This window comes from Arachis stenosperma, chromosome 4 (genome assembly GCF_014773155.1).
Source record: "Arachis stenosperma cultivar V10309 chromosome 4, arast.V10309.gnm1.PFL2, whole genome shotgun sequence".
Classification (NCBI taxonomy): Eukaryota; Viridiplantae; Streptophyta; class Magnoliopsida; order Fabales; family Fabaceae; genus Arachis; species Arachis stenosperma.
The window spans coordinates 136462455-136478580 of NC_080380.1; the positions used below are offsets into that span (position 1 = coordinate 136462455).

Consider the following 16126-nt stretch of genomic DNA (forward strand, 5'->3'; position numbering starts at 1 on the left):
TTCTTCATTTGTGGAAGGCTTTACATAGTTGATATTCTACAGTGATCCACACGTTGTGGGTATATTGCTGGAAGCGCGGGTTTAATGATTGAGTCGGTTGGACCATTGGACAGTTCGGTCCGACCCGCAAAACAAATGATATTTTCGTTTATTTGTTATTTAGCGGCGGTTTGTAAAATTGATAGACGTTTAGTGGCGGTTATTCCAGCGGTTAACTAAAACCGCCGCTATCCGTTTACTCACACTCCATCTTTCGGCGTTTCATTAAACCGCCACGAAAAGTTTTATGGCGGTTCAAAACCGCCGATAAACGGCTCCAGAAACCACCGCTAAGTGCCGCTTTTGTTGTAGACACTCTATAATATTCATGGTAATTTTTTTTAAAAATAATTATTATACATAATACCAAAACTAAATTAAATAAATAATAAAAATAAATAAACGATGTATAATATATATTATCTCAATTAAATTAAAAAACTATTAAACACTAACAGTCTCGTTTTTATTTGTAAAACTAAATTTGATTTTGGATAATTAACTAATTAAATTATTATTATTATTTAATCGAGCATATTTATTTTATATAATTCGAGAATTTTTATCATTGTGTTGTTATTTAATAACCTAGATATTTCACACATACATTTAAAAAAAAAATTAAATATAGGGGTAAACTTATTATTTTAAGGGGGACATTTTATACTTATGTATGTATATACTTAATATTTGTTTATAAAAATTTAATGTGAACAATCCGTCCCTGGGTTGGTACACTTTCGATTTTATACGATATTACGTAGAAAAGAAATTATAGTTTAATGTTAAACTTTATGTTTAAAAAAATAACTAATTATTTTAATTAGTCTTTAAAAAGTCACCAAAAAAAATTAGTCTTTAAAAAATTTTACTCATCATACTAATTTTTAAAAAATACAATTGTTAATTAAATGATTCTTCTATTAATTAGATAATAATATATCATACTAAATATTACATGAGATGATAATACAATAAATTAATATCATATGTTATAAAATAAGTGATCAAAAAAATTTAAGACATGATATATCAATTAATAATTTTTTAATTTTTTTTCTTTTTTTTTCGTGAATTCTCTTTGAGCTTGTAAGGAAGAGAAATGATAAATCATTTGAGTCAAAAACGAATTTAAAAGGGTTAAATACTTTTTTCGTTCCTAACGTCTTGAATCAAAATTAAAATTGTCTCTGATTTTTTTTTCTTATTAATATCATCCTTAACATTATAAATCGTTTTAAAATCATCTTCTACTCATAAAATATTAATTATATGATAATTTTGCTCCTATCTTCTTCCACCCAAAGTTTCTGCACGATCCTATAACCCCTAGTGAACCCAGAAGCACTTGCACAATCCGAATCTTGAAGAAGTGGATTATTGTTCGGATTCAGAACTTCGGAAATTGTTCTAAACATTCTATCCTTTCTCAAAAAGACACAATTTTTTTCGAACCAATCACCCCCTGAGAGGGGAAGTGCTTCAAATCAGAAGCGTGTCTCCGTTGGCGTTTACCTGACCAGCCAATCTCCTAACGTTGTCGTCAACGGGGAGGATGTCAGAGCCAAACGCAGCCTTAGCATGATCATCTCGTCCGGATTTGACAATGGCGAAGTGGAGAATGTGATTATGGGTTTGTTGATTGGAAAGGGGATCATAGAAGTATCCAATAGAGGAGGGAGCAGAGAGAGGGTCATAGAAGTATCCAGTAGAGGAGAGGGGATCGGTGGTGTCGAGGGAGAGGTTGGGGTTCTGGTCGTTGAAGTCGAGCTTGTCAATGGGGCCGTTGAAGTCGAGCATCGGAGGTGGAATCGGAGAGGGGGGAGGGGAAAGGGGGACTTGGTTGTTGGCGATACCAATCTTAGTACTGTTCAAAGTGGCAAATCTGCATATGACCTATTCGAATCGAAGCTTGAGGTTGAGATAAGCCAGAAGACTTCGATCAGGTTTTCTCCGCTATCTACTCTTTTTGCAATTTGTGTGAGCCTTACCCTTGTGGTGTTGTTCCTCTTTCTTGTATCTTTGAGGAAGATTTGTATGTGCACAGGTAGGATTCAAAATTAATAAGGGAAACAACATCACCACCATCACCATCGTCAATAGCAACAATAATATAATGGCATTGATGGGGATGTTCTAATAGGTTTAATGTTTAAGTTCTCATCAGTGTTCTTTTGTTTTTCTGTCTTTTTTGTTCAAGTTGTGCAGTGCTTGATTTTGATGGGTTTTTTTAATTTCAAATAGGACTAATGGAAATCATGTGAACTAAATTTTTTATGGTGGTGAGTGGGGAGTGAAATTGTGGCAATATATGTAAGACCTTAGATTTTAAAAATTAAATAATAAATTATTGATGATTTATTTTATTTATTTGAGAATATATTTTTAGAGATTTTTATATTAATTGAGGACTTTCTTATTATTGATTTAAAGAGTGATTTAAAATAATGAGAATTTTATATGCGCTAATTTGAATAATTAGATTTTGAACTTTATTTTATAATTTTAAAGAAAATAAATTTGATTATATCTAATTATTGAATTAGAGTCTTTATTTGAAAAATAAATTGTAAGTTGATAATTAAATAGTATTTTCTTAGATATTATTATCTGATTAAATTTGATTTCAAATTATTACTTTATTACCCTAATTTTATTAAAAATACCTATATTAGCCTAACTCTTTTTCCCAATCAAAATCCTAATTCCCAAATTGGAAACCCTAACCCTTTTACCCCATCGCCTCACCGCTACTCACCTAACCTCTCATCCCCTTTCACTCACACTCACACACACACACACACACACACACACACACACACACACACGTGCACACACACACACACACACATGCGCACGCGCGCGCACGCACGCACGCACGCACGAAGAAGAGAGGAAAAGGAACGAAGAAGAGAGATTGCTGACAGGAGAGGGAGACCCCGCAGCTCGCTGCCGCTGCACTGCTTAGGGTTGTCGCATGGCCGTCGCCGGGATAAGGGGAGACTGCCGCTGCTGTCTGCGAAGTCATCTTCATCACGGATCAGAACTGAGGTGAGAGAGAGGACTACAATGGAGGAAGTAATCACGCCGCCCAGTCGCCGTCCGTGGGTAGTCATCGCCGGCGTTGTTGCGAGTAGGAGAAGAGCCGTCGCGTTCTGCCACCGCTGAGGGACCAGTCTCTGTTAGAACTGTCACTGCTGTTGTGTTCCGTCACCACTGCCACACCGTGACCCCGTTGCCACCACCGAAGGCTCTAGCGCTGCCGCTGCTACTATAGCCGCCATCATCTGTTGCATGTGCGAAAGGAGAGAGGGGCCTTGAGAACAAGGAAAGGAGTCGTGTGAGGCTTGTGTCGAGAGGCAGAGGGCTGTTCAGCCGCCACCGCTGCTGCCATGATCACCGTTGCGATTTCAAAAAAAAAAGGAGATGCCGTCGAAGTACCTTTGATATGGTCTAGATCCCTTCCTGTAATTTGCTTTGTTTCCATTCTTGCTCTGTTGCTATTTCATTTGTTACCCTATTCTCGTTTTATTTCATTTCAGCCCCTATAGCTATGATTATTGATAATGTTATTGTTGTTGCTGCTGCTGGTTCTAAGCCGCTGCTGTTGTGAATTTAGAATAAGAGGGTTTGTCGCGTTTAAATTCTACGGTTTTGACTAACTAAGGTAGGGGGTTTTATTTTAAAGTTAGTAGTTTTCAATTTAAGAATGCCCAAAAGGCTTATTGAATAATTGCAAATGATTTATAAATAGTATGACTAGTTGATGAGGATTGGTTGAATTGTGGTTGTGGATGGTGTTCAATTTGGTGTTATTTGTTAAACTGAAATATGAATTAAGTTTTATGAATTGGTTTAGATTGACGTTGTGATTGTTACTGAAATTTCTAGTCATGTCAATTTCTTGGTTGGTTGTTGATTTGAGATTTATTTGATGATAGTGGGTTTTGTTGCAAGCTGGTTTGGAAATTATTGTTAACTGAGTTGATAGCTTGATTGGATATTATTGTATTGAATGTTAAAGTGAAATGTTGGTTACTAAATTAAAATAAAGTAAATTGATTATTGAGAATTATGCTGTATTGATGTTTGTGGAATCAGACTAGTGAATTGTTGAGGAAATGAGGGAGCCTGAAGGGGCGGTGAAGTCTAACTTCCAAGAGGATGTTTGGTTCGAATTTTTTGTAAAAAACATACGAAAAAGTGGTTTTGTTTTGAAAACCTGATTTAAATATGTATTTACATTAAGAAAGGAACTTTGTATAAAAAATATGATTTACAGGCTTATTTTGAGAAAAGATTTTGAAATTAAACCTGGCTAGCCTTCAGATTTACAAAATGATTTGGCATTGGATTTGGATTGTCTGGTTTATTAGGAATGATCTTTGAGAATCGAAAATGACTTATTGGACCCTTGAAGGGTGGTAAAGCCTGGATTTTAGGCGAAATGTTGCCAAAATTTTTATAAAATTTGGGACTTTATTTGAAATGCTATTTTAAAAGATTTGGTTTTAGAAAGTTAAATTATTTGAGACTTATTTAGTTGGAAAAAGAGTTTTATTTTCAATTTGATTTATTAAAAAAAGTATAGTATTTTAAACTCAATCTTTTTGGGAAGGAATTTTACTTTAAGTTATGTTTTGAGTTCAGTTTGATAAGAAAGAAAAGAAAAAGAACGAAAAGTAAAGAAAAGAGAGATAATTAAAGGAATCTCTGCCATAGGAGAGCAGAGAACAAAGATTAAAGGAATATATTAATTAAAGGAATTTCTGCCACAGGAGAGCAGATGCGACTTTGTTTGGGCCTTAGTGCCAAATGTATAGTGGGGACGTGCCACACACTGAGAACTGTTTTCCAGATGTAAGCTCATTGATTTGAAAGTCGCACTGTATGCGGTCTAGCCGTAAGACTTATAAGCACATTGTATGCATCTGGAAAGCTATATCTGGGACTCGTGCCCGGGTAATGTCAGGAACCGGTAGGCAACCGACACATGAGCTCATGGCATGCGTTAGGGATAAACATGCATCATGTTGTTTGCACATTTGCATTTGATTGTATTTGCTTGTCTTATTTCTTTGTGATTGTGCTGTTTGTCTTGTTGTGACTTGCTTGTACATTGAATTAAATCTCTTGTTTGTACTATTTGTTTGTGAATGTATTAAAGTGATTACGAACTGACATTTTGATTGAGAATTAATTATGTGGCTGAGAGATTGGTAATGTGACAGTTTTATATTTAAAATTTATTTTGAGTTTAGAGATTTTTTTAAAAAAAAGAGGGAATTAGTTAGCTAAAGTAGAACCAAGAGTATTTTCAAAGGGTTTGATATAAATATAGTTTTATTGAGTAAAGTTAATTATTTGCGTTTTATTTCATTACTTTTACGGCATTCTCATTCCCTAGTGAGAACGTGTGGTTTGTTCTCACCCCAAAATCTTCCACCCTTTCAGTGACACAGGTTCGAAGACTCAGTACGAGGCCGCAGACGAATAGTTGGAAATTGTTTCAAAGTTAAGTTATTTTCATAGAGTTCCCTCGCTTTCATTACTTTTTGATTTTTTGAATAATTAATATATAAAAGTAGATATTTAAATTAATTAATAATAATGAATTTTAAAAAAGATTGACAAAAAATTAAAATTTAAAAGACAAATAATATTTTTTTATATTTATTAGTTAAATTAATCTTTTTATCAGATAAATTAGTAACACCAAAATTTACTATGCCTTAAAATTATTGAATTAGATAATTTTAGACAATAATTTTTATAATATTATTACTATTTGAAGTTCAAATTTTAGTAATTTATAATAACAAAATAAAATTATTCTCTTAGAATATTATAAAAAAAGTTTTATGACTGTTATAATAATTTTTTATTAAGCAGTAATTTTAAAATATTGATTAAATAATTATGCAAGGAATACACATAAAAATCGTTCCTACGAATAATACTAAACATATAATACACAAAAAAACCATTGCTTTAAAATTTTTACTATTAAATTTTAGAGTAGGAATCATAAAAATTGTTCCATATATATAATATTTATTTTCAATCTGAAAAAAATTATAAAAAAGATATCTAAATTATATTATTATATACTAATTTGTCAGATATAAAAAATTTTATAAATAAATCTAGAATTTCGAAACACATTTTTAAATGTAAAATCACAAATAACACATTAGATTTTAAAATAACAATAAAAAATTACTTACCCACCTGGGAAGTGAGAACATGTACGTAATTTTATTTTTATTTGTGTCCTAATAATTCATTGAGTTTTTCGTGTAGCTATAATCACTTACCTGTTAATTCCAATTTCTAAAGTCTCAAGTTTTTTACAAGTCAGATTTAAATTAGGATATATACATGCAACGATTTTTCATTTAGGATATTTATATGTAATATCTCCATAGAGATGTTTTATATGCGTAAATTATCCGAAATATTAATCATAATATATGTATTCTTTTTCTGTCTATATATATGACTAGATGAAATTAAACATTGTTTAGACTAACACAATATAAAAATATATAGAGTTAAGGTTATGGTTGAACTCAAATTTAAGTCTCAAAAGTATGCATAAAGCTTTTCTCATTATACGGTAACATACAAAATGCGTTTGCATATATATAGATTATAGATTATAGTTTCTGAAAAGTAGTTCCATCGAGGGAATACTAACATAGTGACTAGCACAATTAACGCATATTTTAAGTTTTCTTAAAATAGCATATTACTTTATGAGAAATGCCAAACTTTATTATTTTTTATTATTAGTTAATTATTAATATTTAAAAATTTAAGATAAAATATATTATTAAATAATTAAATTAAAAAATTATCTCTAAAAAAAATTAAATTATTAACTAAGTCAATATCAAAGCTTGAAAAAATTTTTGGAGAACAAAAAAAACATAAAAATTATATAATAATATTTATATTAAAATAAATTTATAAATATAATTATTTTTTAAGTTTATTTCTAATATGACAATAAATAAAATTATATAAATAGATATTATAAAATAATAAATATTGATAAAAAATAATTTTACTACAATTAATTTTAATATTAAAATTGTAAAATTTTATTGATAATTAGAATAATAAATGATAATAAGAATGAGAGTTTAATTTGTATAAATAAAATAATAATTTTTTTAATTTGTAAAAGCCTATTGAAATTTAAATTTAAAATATTCTTATAAAATAAATAACTATATAGAAAAAAATAATTTTACTATAACTAATTATAATATTAAAATTGTAAAATATTGTTGATAATGAGAATAATAAATGATAATGAGAATGAGATTTTAATTTGTATATGAATAAGTTAATAAAGCCTTTAATTTGTGAAAGTCCATCAAAGTCTATGTCCAAGATGTTAATGTTTAAAATTAAAAAGGATTGAATAAATACAAAAAATAGGAATAGATTCATAGGTCTAATATAAAAGTGGGCTAAAGTATATTTTTTATCCCTAATATTTTTAAATTTTTTTTTAAATTCTAAACATTAATTGATTCAATTTTGTTCTTAACATTTCGATAAGTTTCGATTTATCTTTACCATTAAATTTTTTACAGTCAACCATCAGTCAAATTTTTTTTTTTAATTCTACCCTAATTTTCATCATCACCATCTTCACCGTTCTAATCTCATCTCAAACCTCATCCCGTTCTTATCACCGTCACAAAGTCACCATCTTCTCTCTCTATTTGTGTCTTTAGAACTTGTACTTATTCTCTAGATTATCGACCTTATTCTTGTATTGCTGTTATGTAGGACATTTCGTTAATTATTTAAACATTGAAATTAAATAAAACTTTTTTAGATTTAAATAGGACATTTTAAACTTTAAAGATAAAAATAAGATACGTCCAAACGTAGAGAATCAATTTAGTATTTTCTTTTTTTCTCTTATATTTTTATTTTATACTACATACTTTTTTTTTCTTGGTTAATAAAAATCAAATTCTAAACCTTTAAGTTATAAAAAGTTAAAATCTCTAATTATGTACCATATGTCATCAAACTGCTTGTTCAAAAAATTAAATTGATAATGTATATAACCATATTTAAAATAATTGAATATACCAACAGATTAAAACTGAAATTCAACGAGCAAACTAAATTGACACAATATTCTGGCATAACGGTAATTTTTATCGAAATTGTTATAAATCCATTTCTCATTGCTTTAAAGGACGATAATCACCTAAACGCTGATAATCTATTTTATAGTATTTTAAAACCGTCACAAATCTCTTTAAAAGATCCGCTAAATTCCACCTTCTTTGTAATATATATATATATATATATATATAATATATATATAATATATATATATATATATATATATATATATATATATATATATATATATATAGTCATAGTTTATTAGAGACTTTGTCTAGACTAACAACAAATGCAAAATATTAATAGTAATATTGACTGAATTAGTGATGAATAGATTATTGATAATGTGATGGCAATTTAGTGACATTACAGTGGCAAATAATTAATTTTGTACTACAATCTTAGATAACAATTTAATGTCTAATTTGTTGGGATCTAGCTAAGTGGTTGTTAGTAAAAATAATCAGCTACTAAATTATATTTTCAAATTTAATGACCAACTCATGAGTTCAAATCTTGTTCATGGCTCAATTACTATCATATTCCAAATAATAATAATAATCAAGGAATCGTGACTCCACTGAAAGCAAATAATGTCATCAACTCCATGTTTATCATCATGACCATCATCTTCAATAAACCTACAAGGTCCTTCTTTGAATATTTGCCACGTGATATCCGCAAAGCTACATATAAAAGTGTGGTTCCAAAGATATTAGGTCTAAAATGGAACAAATGTTCACTAGACTTTAGATATTGCACCCCAATATCATCATCTCTTGATTTGCAATGAACCGTTAGATCGTCCTGGTCTTCTAGAAGATTTTGAATTGCCACAGATATTTCCGATGACCTTGATAAAGCGTTGCCAAAAAATGGAAGCATAGTAAGAAGCCATAGGATGAAAATGCTTCTAGCAAGATGAGCCATTGCTACCGCGCTATTTGGACTACCAATTTTTTTTATCCTTTTTAATATGAAATTGTGAATAATTGTTATGTTTATATATAGGATCAAGTAACTAGAATTTAAGGTATTATAGACTATAGTCTATAGAGTAAAAGAGATGGTTGAACTAAAAAATTTGAAAAAACTGCGGCGTGAATGTTGTAGACAATATGGTTATATGGCACCACACAAAGAGTGCCTCATGATGATGATGATGATGATGATGATGATGATGATGATGATGATGATGATGATGATGGGAGTATACAGCACAAATTACACTACAAAAAAATATTTAAAATGGCATTTTGATGAGCGGATAATTTGTATACTTTTTGGCATTGTTTTTAGTATGTTTTTAGTATGATCTAGTTAGTTTTTAGTATATTTTTATTAGTTTTTAGTGAAAATTCACTTTTCTGGACTTTACTATGAGTTTGTGTGTTTTTCTGTGATTTCAGGTATTTTCTGGCTGAAATTGAGGGACCTGAGCAAAAATCTGATCCAGAGACTCAAAAGGACTGCAGATGCTGTTGGATTCTGACCTCCCTGCACTCGAAGCGGATTTTCTGGAGCTACAGAAGCCCAATTGGCGCGCTCTCAACGGCGTTGGAAAGTAGACATCCTGGGCTTTCCAGCAATATATAATAGTCCATACTTTGCTCAAGATTTGATGGCCCAAACCGGCGTTCAAAGTCACCTCAAGAAATCCCAGCGTTAAACGCTGGAACTGGCACCCAAATGGGAGTTAAACGCCCAAACTGGCACTAAAGCTGGCGTTTAACTCCAAGAAGAGTCTCTACACGAAATTGCTTCATTGCTCAGCCCAAGCACACACCAAGTGGGCCCGAAGAGGATTTTTATGTCATTTACTCATTTCTGTACACCCTAGGCTACTAGTTTCTTATAAGTAGGACCTTTTACTATTGTATAGGAGAGCTTTTTGATCATGTTTTGATGATTAAACCCTCTTTGGGAGGCTGGCCATTCGGCCATGCCTAGACCTTGTTCTTATGTATTTTCAACGGTGGAGTTTCTACACACCATAGATTAAGGTGTGGAGCTCTGCTGTACCTCGAGTATTAATGCAATTACTATTGTTCTTCCATTCAATTCCACTTGTTCTTTTACCAAGATATCACTTGTTCTTCAACATGATGAAGGTGATGATTGACGCCCATCACCATTCTCACCCATGAACAAGGTGACTGACAACCATTCTTGTTCTACAAGCATCTGAGGCTTAGTGAATATCTCTTGGATTTCTGATTGCACGATGCATGGTTGATCGCCTGACAAACGAGTGCTCGCCTGACAAACGAGCCAGCCATTCCGTGAGATCAGAGTCTTCGTGGTATAGGCAAGAACTGATGGCAGCATTCAAGAGAATCCGGAAGGTCTAACCTTGTCTGTGGTATTCTGAGTAGGATTCAATGATTGAATGACTGTGACGTGCTTCAAACCTGTAACCTACTGGGCGTTAGTGACAGATGCAGGGAACCAAACCGGTGATTGGCAGCACTGTGACAGTGTGTGCATTAGCTTTCACTGCGCGGATGGGAGTAGCTGCTGACAACAGTGAGACCCTATACGAGCTTGCCATGGAAAGGAGTAAAAGGGTTGGATGAAGACAGTAGGAAAGCAGAGAGACGGAAGGGAAGGCATCTTCATGCGCTTATCTGAAGTTCCTACCAATGAATTACATAAGTATCACTATCTTTATCTTTTATGTTATTTTCGTTCATCACCATATATCTGAGTCTGCCTGACTAAGATTTACAAGATGACCATAGCTTGCTTCAATACTAACAATCTCCGTGGGATCGACCCTTACTCACGTAAGGTTTATTACTTGGACGACCCAGTGCACTTGCTGGTTAGTTGTGCGAAGTTGTGTAATGCCATGGTATTGAGCGCACCAAGTTTTTGGAGCCATTACCAGGGATTATGAGAGTTGTGAAAAAGTATAGTTCACAATTTCGCGCACCAAGTTTTTGGCGCCGTTGCCGGGGATTGTTCTAGTTTTGGGCAAGCCTTTGGTAACATCAGTGCCAAGATCCGGCAACAACATCAAATTTTTGGTGTTATTGCCCGGGATTGTTCAGGCTGGACAACTGACGGTTCATCTTGTTGCTTAGATTAGGTACTTTTTTTTTTCGAAATTCTTGAAGATGAATTCTAGAGTTTCATGATGATTTGTTGAAATTTGGCTGGCTGAGAAGCCATGTCTAATCTGATTGGACCGAGGTTTCAACTTATCACCACAAGAGCTTGTTGATTTCGTATCAATCTTGCTTTTGGAGCAGTGATTTGCTAAGGCTTGGCTGACCTTTGGTCATGTCTAGTGTTTTGGACCGAGCTTTCTTTGGAAGCTTGGCTGGCTGTGAAGCCATGTCTAATTCCTGGACCGGAGTCTTAGACTAGCATTGCACTGATTCCTGAATTCTCATTAAGAATTTTGATACCTTTTTCCACTTAATTTTCGAAAAACACAAAAAAATTCAAAAAAATCATAAATCCAAAAATATTTCTTGTTTGAGTCTAGAGTCTCATCTTAAGTTTGGTGTCAAATGCATGTTTTTGTTACATTTTCGAATCCATGCATATATTTCTTGTTTTGATCTTTGAATTCTATTGACTTGAGTATTTTGTGTGTCTCATATGCATTTTCAGTTCATTAGTGTCAGTAGTATACAAACTGCTAAGTTTGGTGTCTTGCATGCATTGTTATTTGATTCTTGTTGCATTTTAATTATTAAAAATCCAAAATATTTTTAATTTGTGTCTTTTCAAGTCATGATACAAGGGATTGAAGATTCAGAACACACTGCAGAGGAATTATACAGAAAAGCTGAGCATTCAAAAATGCCAGTGAAGAAGGCAGACTGGCGTTTAAACGCCAGCCAGGGCACCTGGTTGGGCGTTTAACGCCCAAAAAGGTAGCATTTTGGGCGTTAAACGCCAGAATGTATACCATTCTGGGCGTTTAACGCCAGGATGGTGCTAGGGGAAGATTTTGTTTTCAAATCAATTTTTTTCAAGTTTTTCTAAATCAAATCTTTTTCAAATCATATCTTTTCAATCAAATGTTTTCAAAATCAATTTCTTTCCTTTTCAAAGATACTTACTAACAATTAATGATTTGATTGAACATCTCAAATTTGATGCCTTTTCTGTTGAGAAAGGTTTAATGTTTGAATCATATCTTTTCTTGTTAGGCAAGTCATTAATTTTCAAAATCATATCTTTTTCAAATTGTTTTCAAATCATATCTTCTAAATTGTTTTCAAATCATTCTTCTCAATCACATTTTTTTAAAACCATAACTTTTCAATCAAATCTTTTTAACCTCATCTTTTCAAAATAGTTTTTCAATCAAATCTTTTTGACTTCTAATTTCAAAATCTTTTTCAAAAATCACTTGATTTCTCTTCCACTTTCAATTTTCGAAGATTATCAATCAAATTTTCAAAATGTTTCAAAATCTTTTAATTGAATTTTCGAAAATCCACTTCCCTCCTTCTCACATCCTTCTATTTATGGAGTACCACTCCTTTTAAATGCACAATTCGAACCTTATCTAATTAAAGTTCGAATTCTTCTTCTCCTTCTTCTTTCTATTTCTATTTTCCTCTGACATTTCAAGGAATCTCTATACTGTGACATAGAGGATTCCATTTTCTTGTTCTCTTCTCTTCATATGAGCAGGAGCAGAGACAAAGGCATTCTTGTTGAAGCTGACCCTGAACCCGAAAGGACCTTGAAGAGAAAGCTAAGAGAAGCCAAAGCACAACTCTCTTTAGAGGACCTGACCGAATTCTTCAAGGAAGAAGAACCCATGGCAGCCGAAAACAACAACAATGCCAACAATGCAAGGAAGGTGCTGGGTGACTTTACTGCACCTACTCCTGATTTTTATGGGAGAAGCATCTCTATCCCTGCCATTGGAGCAAACAACTTTGAGCTTAAGCCTCAATTAGTTTCTCTAATGCAAACAGAATTGCAAGTTCCATGGACTTCCAATGGAAGATCCTCATCAGTTTTTAGCTGAATTCTTGCAAATCTGTGACACAGTCAAGACTAATGGGTTAACCCTGAGGTCTACAGACTGATGCTATTCCCTTTTGCTGTAAGAGACAGAGCTAGAATATGGTTGGATTCTCAACCTAAAGAAAGCCTGGACTCTTGGGAAAAGCTAGTCAATGCCTTCTTGGCAAAGTTCTTTCCACCACAAAGATGGAGTAAGCTTAGAGTGGAAGTCCAAACCTTCAGACAGAAGGATGGAGAATCCCTCTATGAAGCTTGGGAAAGATACAAACAATTAATCAGAAAATGTCCTTCAGACATGCTTTCTGAATGGAGCATCATAGGTATTTTCTATGATGGTCTCTCTGAACTATCCAAGATGTCTTTGGATAGCTCTGCTGGAGATCTCTTCATCTGAAGAAGACGCCTGCAGAAGCTCAAGAGCTGATTGAAATGGTTGCAATTAACCAATTCATGTACACTTCTGAAAGGAATCCTGTGAATAATGGGACTAGTCAGAAGAAAGGAGTTCTTGAGATTGATGCTCTGAATGCCATACTGGCTCAGAATAAGATATTGACTCAACAAGTCAATTTGATTTCTCAAAGTCTGTCTGGAATGCAAAATGCACCAAACAGTACTAAGGATGCTTCATCTGAGGAAGAAGCTTATGATCCTGAGAACCCTTCCATGGAAGAGGTGAATTACCTAGGAGAACCCTATGGAAATACCTACAATTCTTCATGGAGAAATCACCCAAATCTCTCATGGAGAATCAAGAGACCTCAACAAGGTTTCAATAACAATAATGGTGGAAGAAACAGGTTTAGCAATGGCAAGCCTTTTCCATCATCTTCTCAGCAACAGACAGAGAGTTCTAAGCAGAATACTTCTGACTTAGCAACAATGGTCTCTGATCTAATAAAGACCACTCAAAGTTTCATGAATGAAACAAGGTCCTCCATCAGAAATTTGGAAGGACAAGTGGGTCAGCTGAGCAAGAAAGTTACTGAACTCCCTCCTAGTACTCTCCCAAGTAATACAGAAGAAAATCCAAAGGAGAGTGCAAAGCCATAGACATGGCCGAATATGGAGAGGAAAGAGAGGAGGAGGACGCCACTGAGAAAGACCCCAGTGGGCGTGCACCACTCTCCTCTGAGTTCCTCATTGAGAACAATGGGAATCTGAGGCTCAAAATGAGACCATAGAGATTCCATTGGACTTACTTCTGCCATTCATGAGCTCTGATGAGTATTCTTCCTCTGAAGAGGATGAGTATGTTACTGAAGAGCAAGTTGCTAAATACCTTGGAGCAATCATGAACTAAATGACAAGTTATTTGGAAATGATACTTGGGAGGATGAACCTCCCTTGCTCACCAAAGAATTGGATGACTTGTCTAGGCAGAACTGCCTCAAAAGAGGCAGGATCCTGGGAAGTTTCTATACCTGTACCATAGGCACCATGACCTTCAAGAAAGCCTTGTGTGACTTAGGGTCAAGTGTAAACCTCATGCCCCTCTCTGTAATGGAGAAATTAGGGATCTTAGAGGTGCAAGCTGCAAGAATCTCATTAGAGATGGCAGACAACTCAAGAAACAAGCTCATGGACTTGTAGAGAATGTTTTGGTGAAGATTGAAGACCATTACATCCCTACTGACTTCATAGTCCTAGAGACTGGGAAGTGCATGGATGAATCCATCATCCTTGGCAACCCTTCCTAGCCACAGCAAAGGCTGTGATTGATGTTGATAGAGGAGAGTTTGATCATTCAAGTGAATGAAGAATCCTTGGTGTTTAAAGCCCAAGGACATCCCTCTATCATCATGGAGAGGAAGCATGAAGAGCTCCTCTCAAACAGAGCCAAGCAGAGCCCCCACAGTCAAACTCTAAGTTTGGTGTTGGGAGGCCACAACCAAACTCTAAGTTTGGTGTTGAACCCCCACATTCAAACTCTAAGTTTGGTGTTGGGAGGTTCCAACACGGTTCTGAGCATTTCTGAGGCTCCATGAGAGTCCTCTGTCAAGCTAAGACATTAAAGAAGCGCTTGTTGGGAGGCAACCCAATGTTTTATAGTTAACTATTTTCTTTTGTTATTTATCTTTTTTGTAGGTTGATGATCATAAGAAGTCACAAAAACAATGAAAAAAGCAAAAACAGAATGAAAACAGGAAGAAAATAGCACACCCTGGAGGAGAAGAAACTGGCGTTCAAACGCCAGTAATGTTAGCTGTTGGGCGTTTAACGCCCAGTCTGGCACCATTCTGGGCGTTTAACGCCAGAAAGGGGCACCAGACTGGCGTTAAACGCCAGTAAAGGGCAAGAACCTGGCGTTAAACGCCAGGAATGGGCACCAGCCCGGCGTTTAACGCCAGAAATGGCTCAAAACGTGATTTTGAGCCACATTTGGTGCAGGGATGACTTTTCCTTGACACTACAGGATCTGTGGACCCCACAGGACCCTACCATCACTCTCTCTCTTCTTCCCCCATTCACCAATCCCTCAACACCTCTTCCCCAAAAACCCCTCACCTATCAAATCCCATCTTTCTCTTCACCACTCACATCCATCCTTCATAAAACCCCACCAACCTCACCCTTCAAATTCAAACCACTTTCCCTCCCAAACCCACCCATAATGGCCGAACCTTTACCCCCCCTCTCTTCTATAAATACCCTTCTTCCACTCTTCATTTTCACACTACCTAAACACCCTTCTTCCCCCTCTTGGCCAAACACACCACCTTCCCCCTCTTCTCATTTCTTCTTCTTCTACTCTCTTCTTTCTTCTTTTGCTCGGGACGAGCAAACATTTAAGTTTGGTGTGGTAAAAGCGTTGCTTTTTCGTTTTTCCATAACCATTTATGGCATCCAAGGCCGGAGAAACCTCTAAAAAGAGGAAAGGGAAGGCAAAAGCTTCCACCTCCGAGTCATGGGAGATGGATAGATTCCT

The 16126-nt window shown here is 34.4% G+C and overlaps 1 non-coding gene across 1 annotated transcript; it reads right to left on the reverse strand.

Annotated features, from left to right (window-relative positions):
* Positions 1–13390: 13390 nt before the first annotated feature.
* Positions 13391–13498, reverse strand: LOC130977444 (small nucleolar RNA R71). The gene has a single exon (XR_009085134.1). It is a non-coding gene; the product is annotated as a small nucleolar RNA R71 (small nucleolar RNA).
* Positions 13499–16126: the final 2628 nt, after the last annotated feature.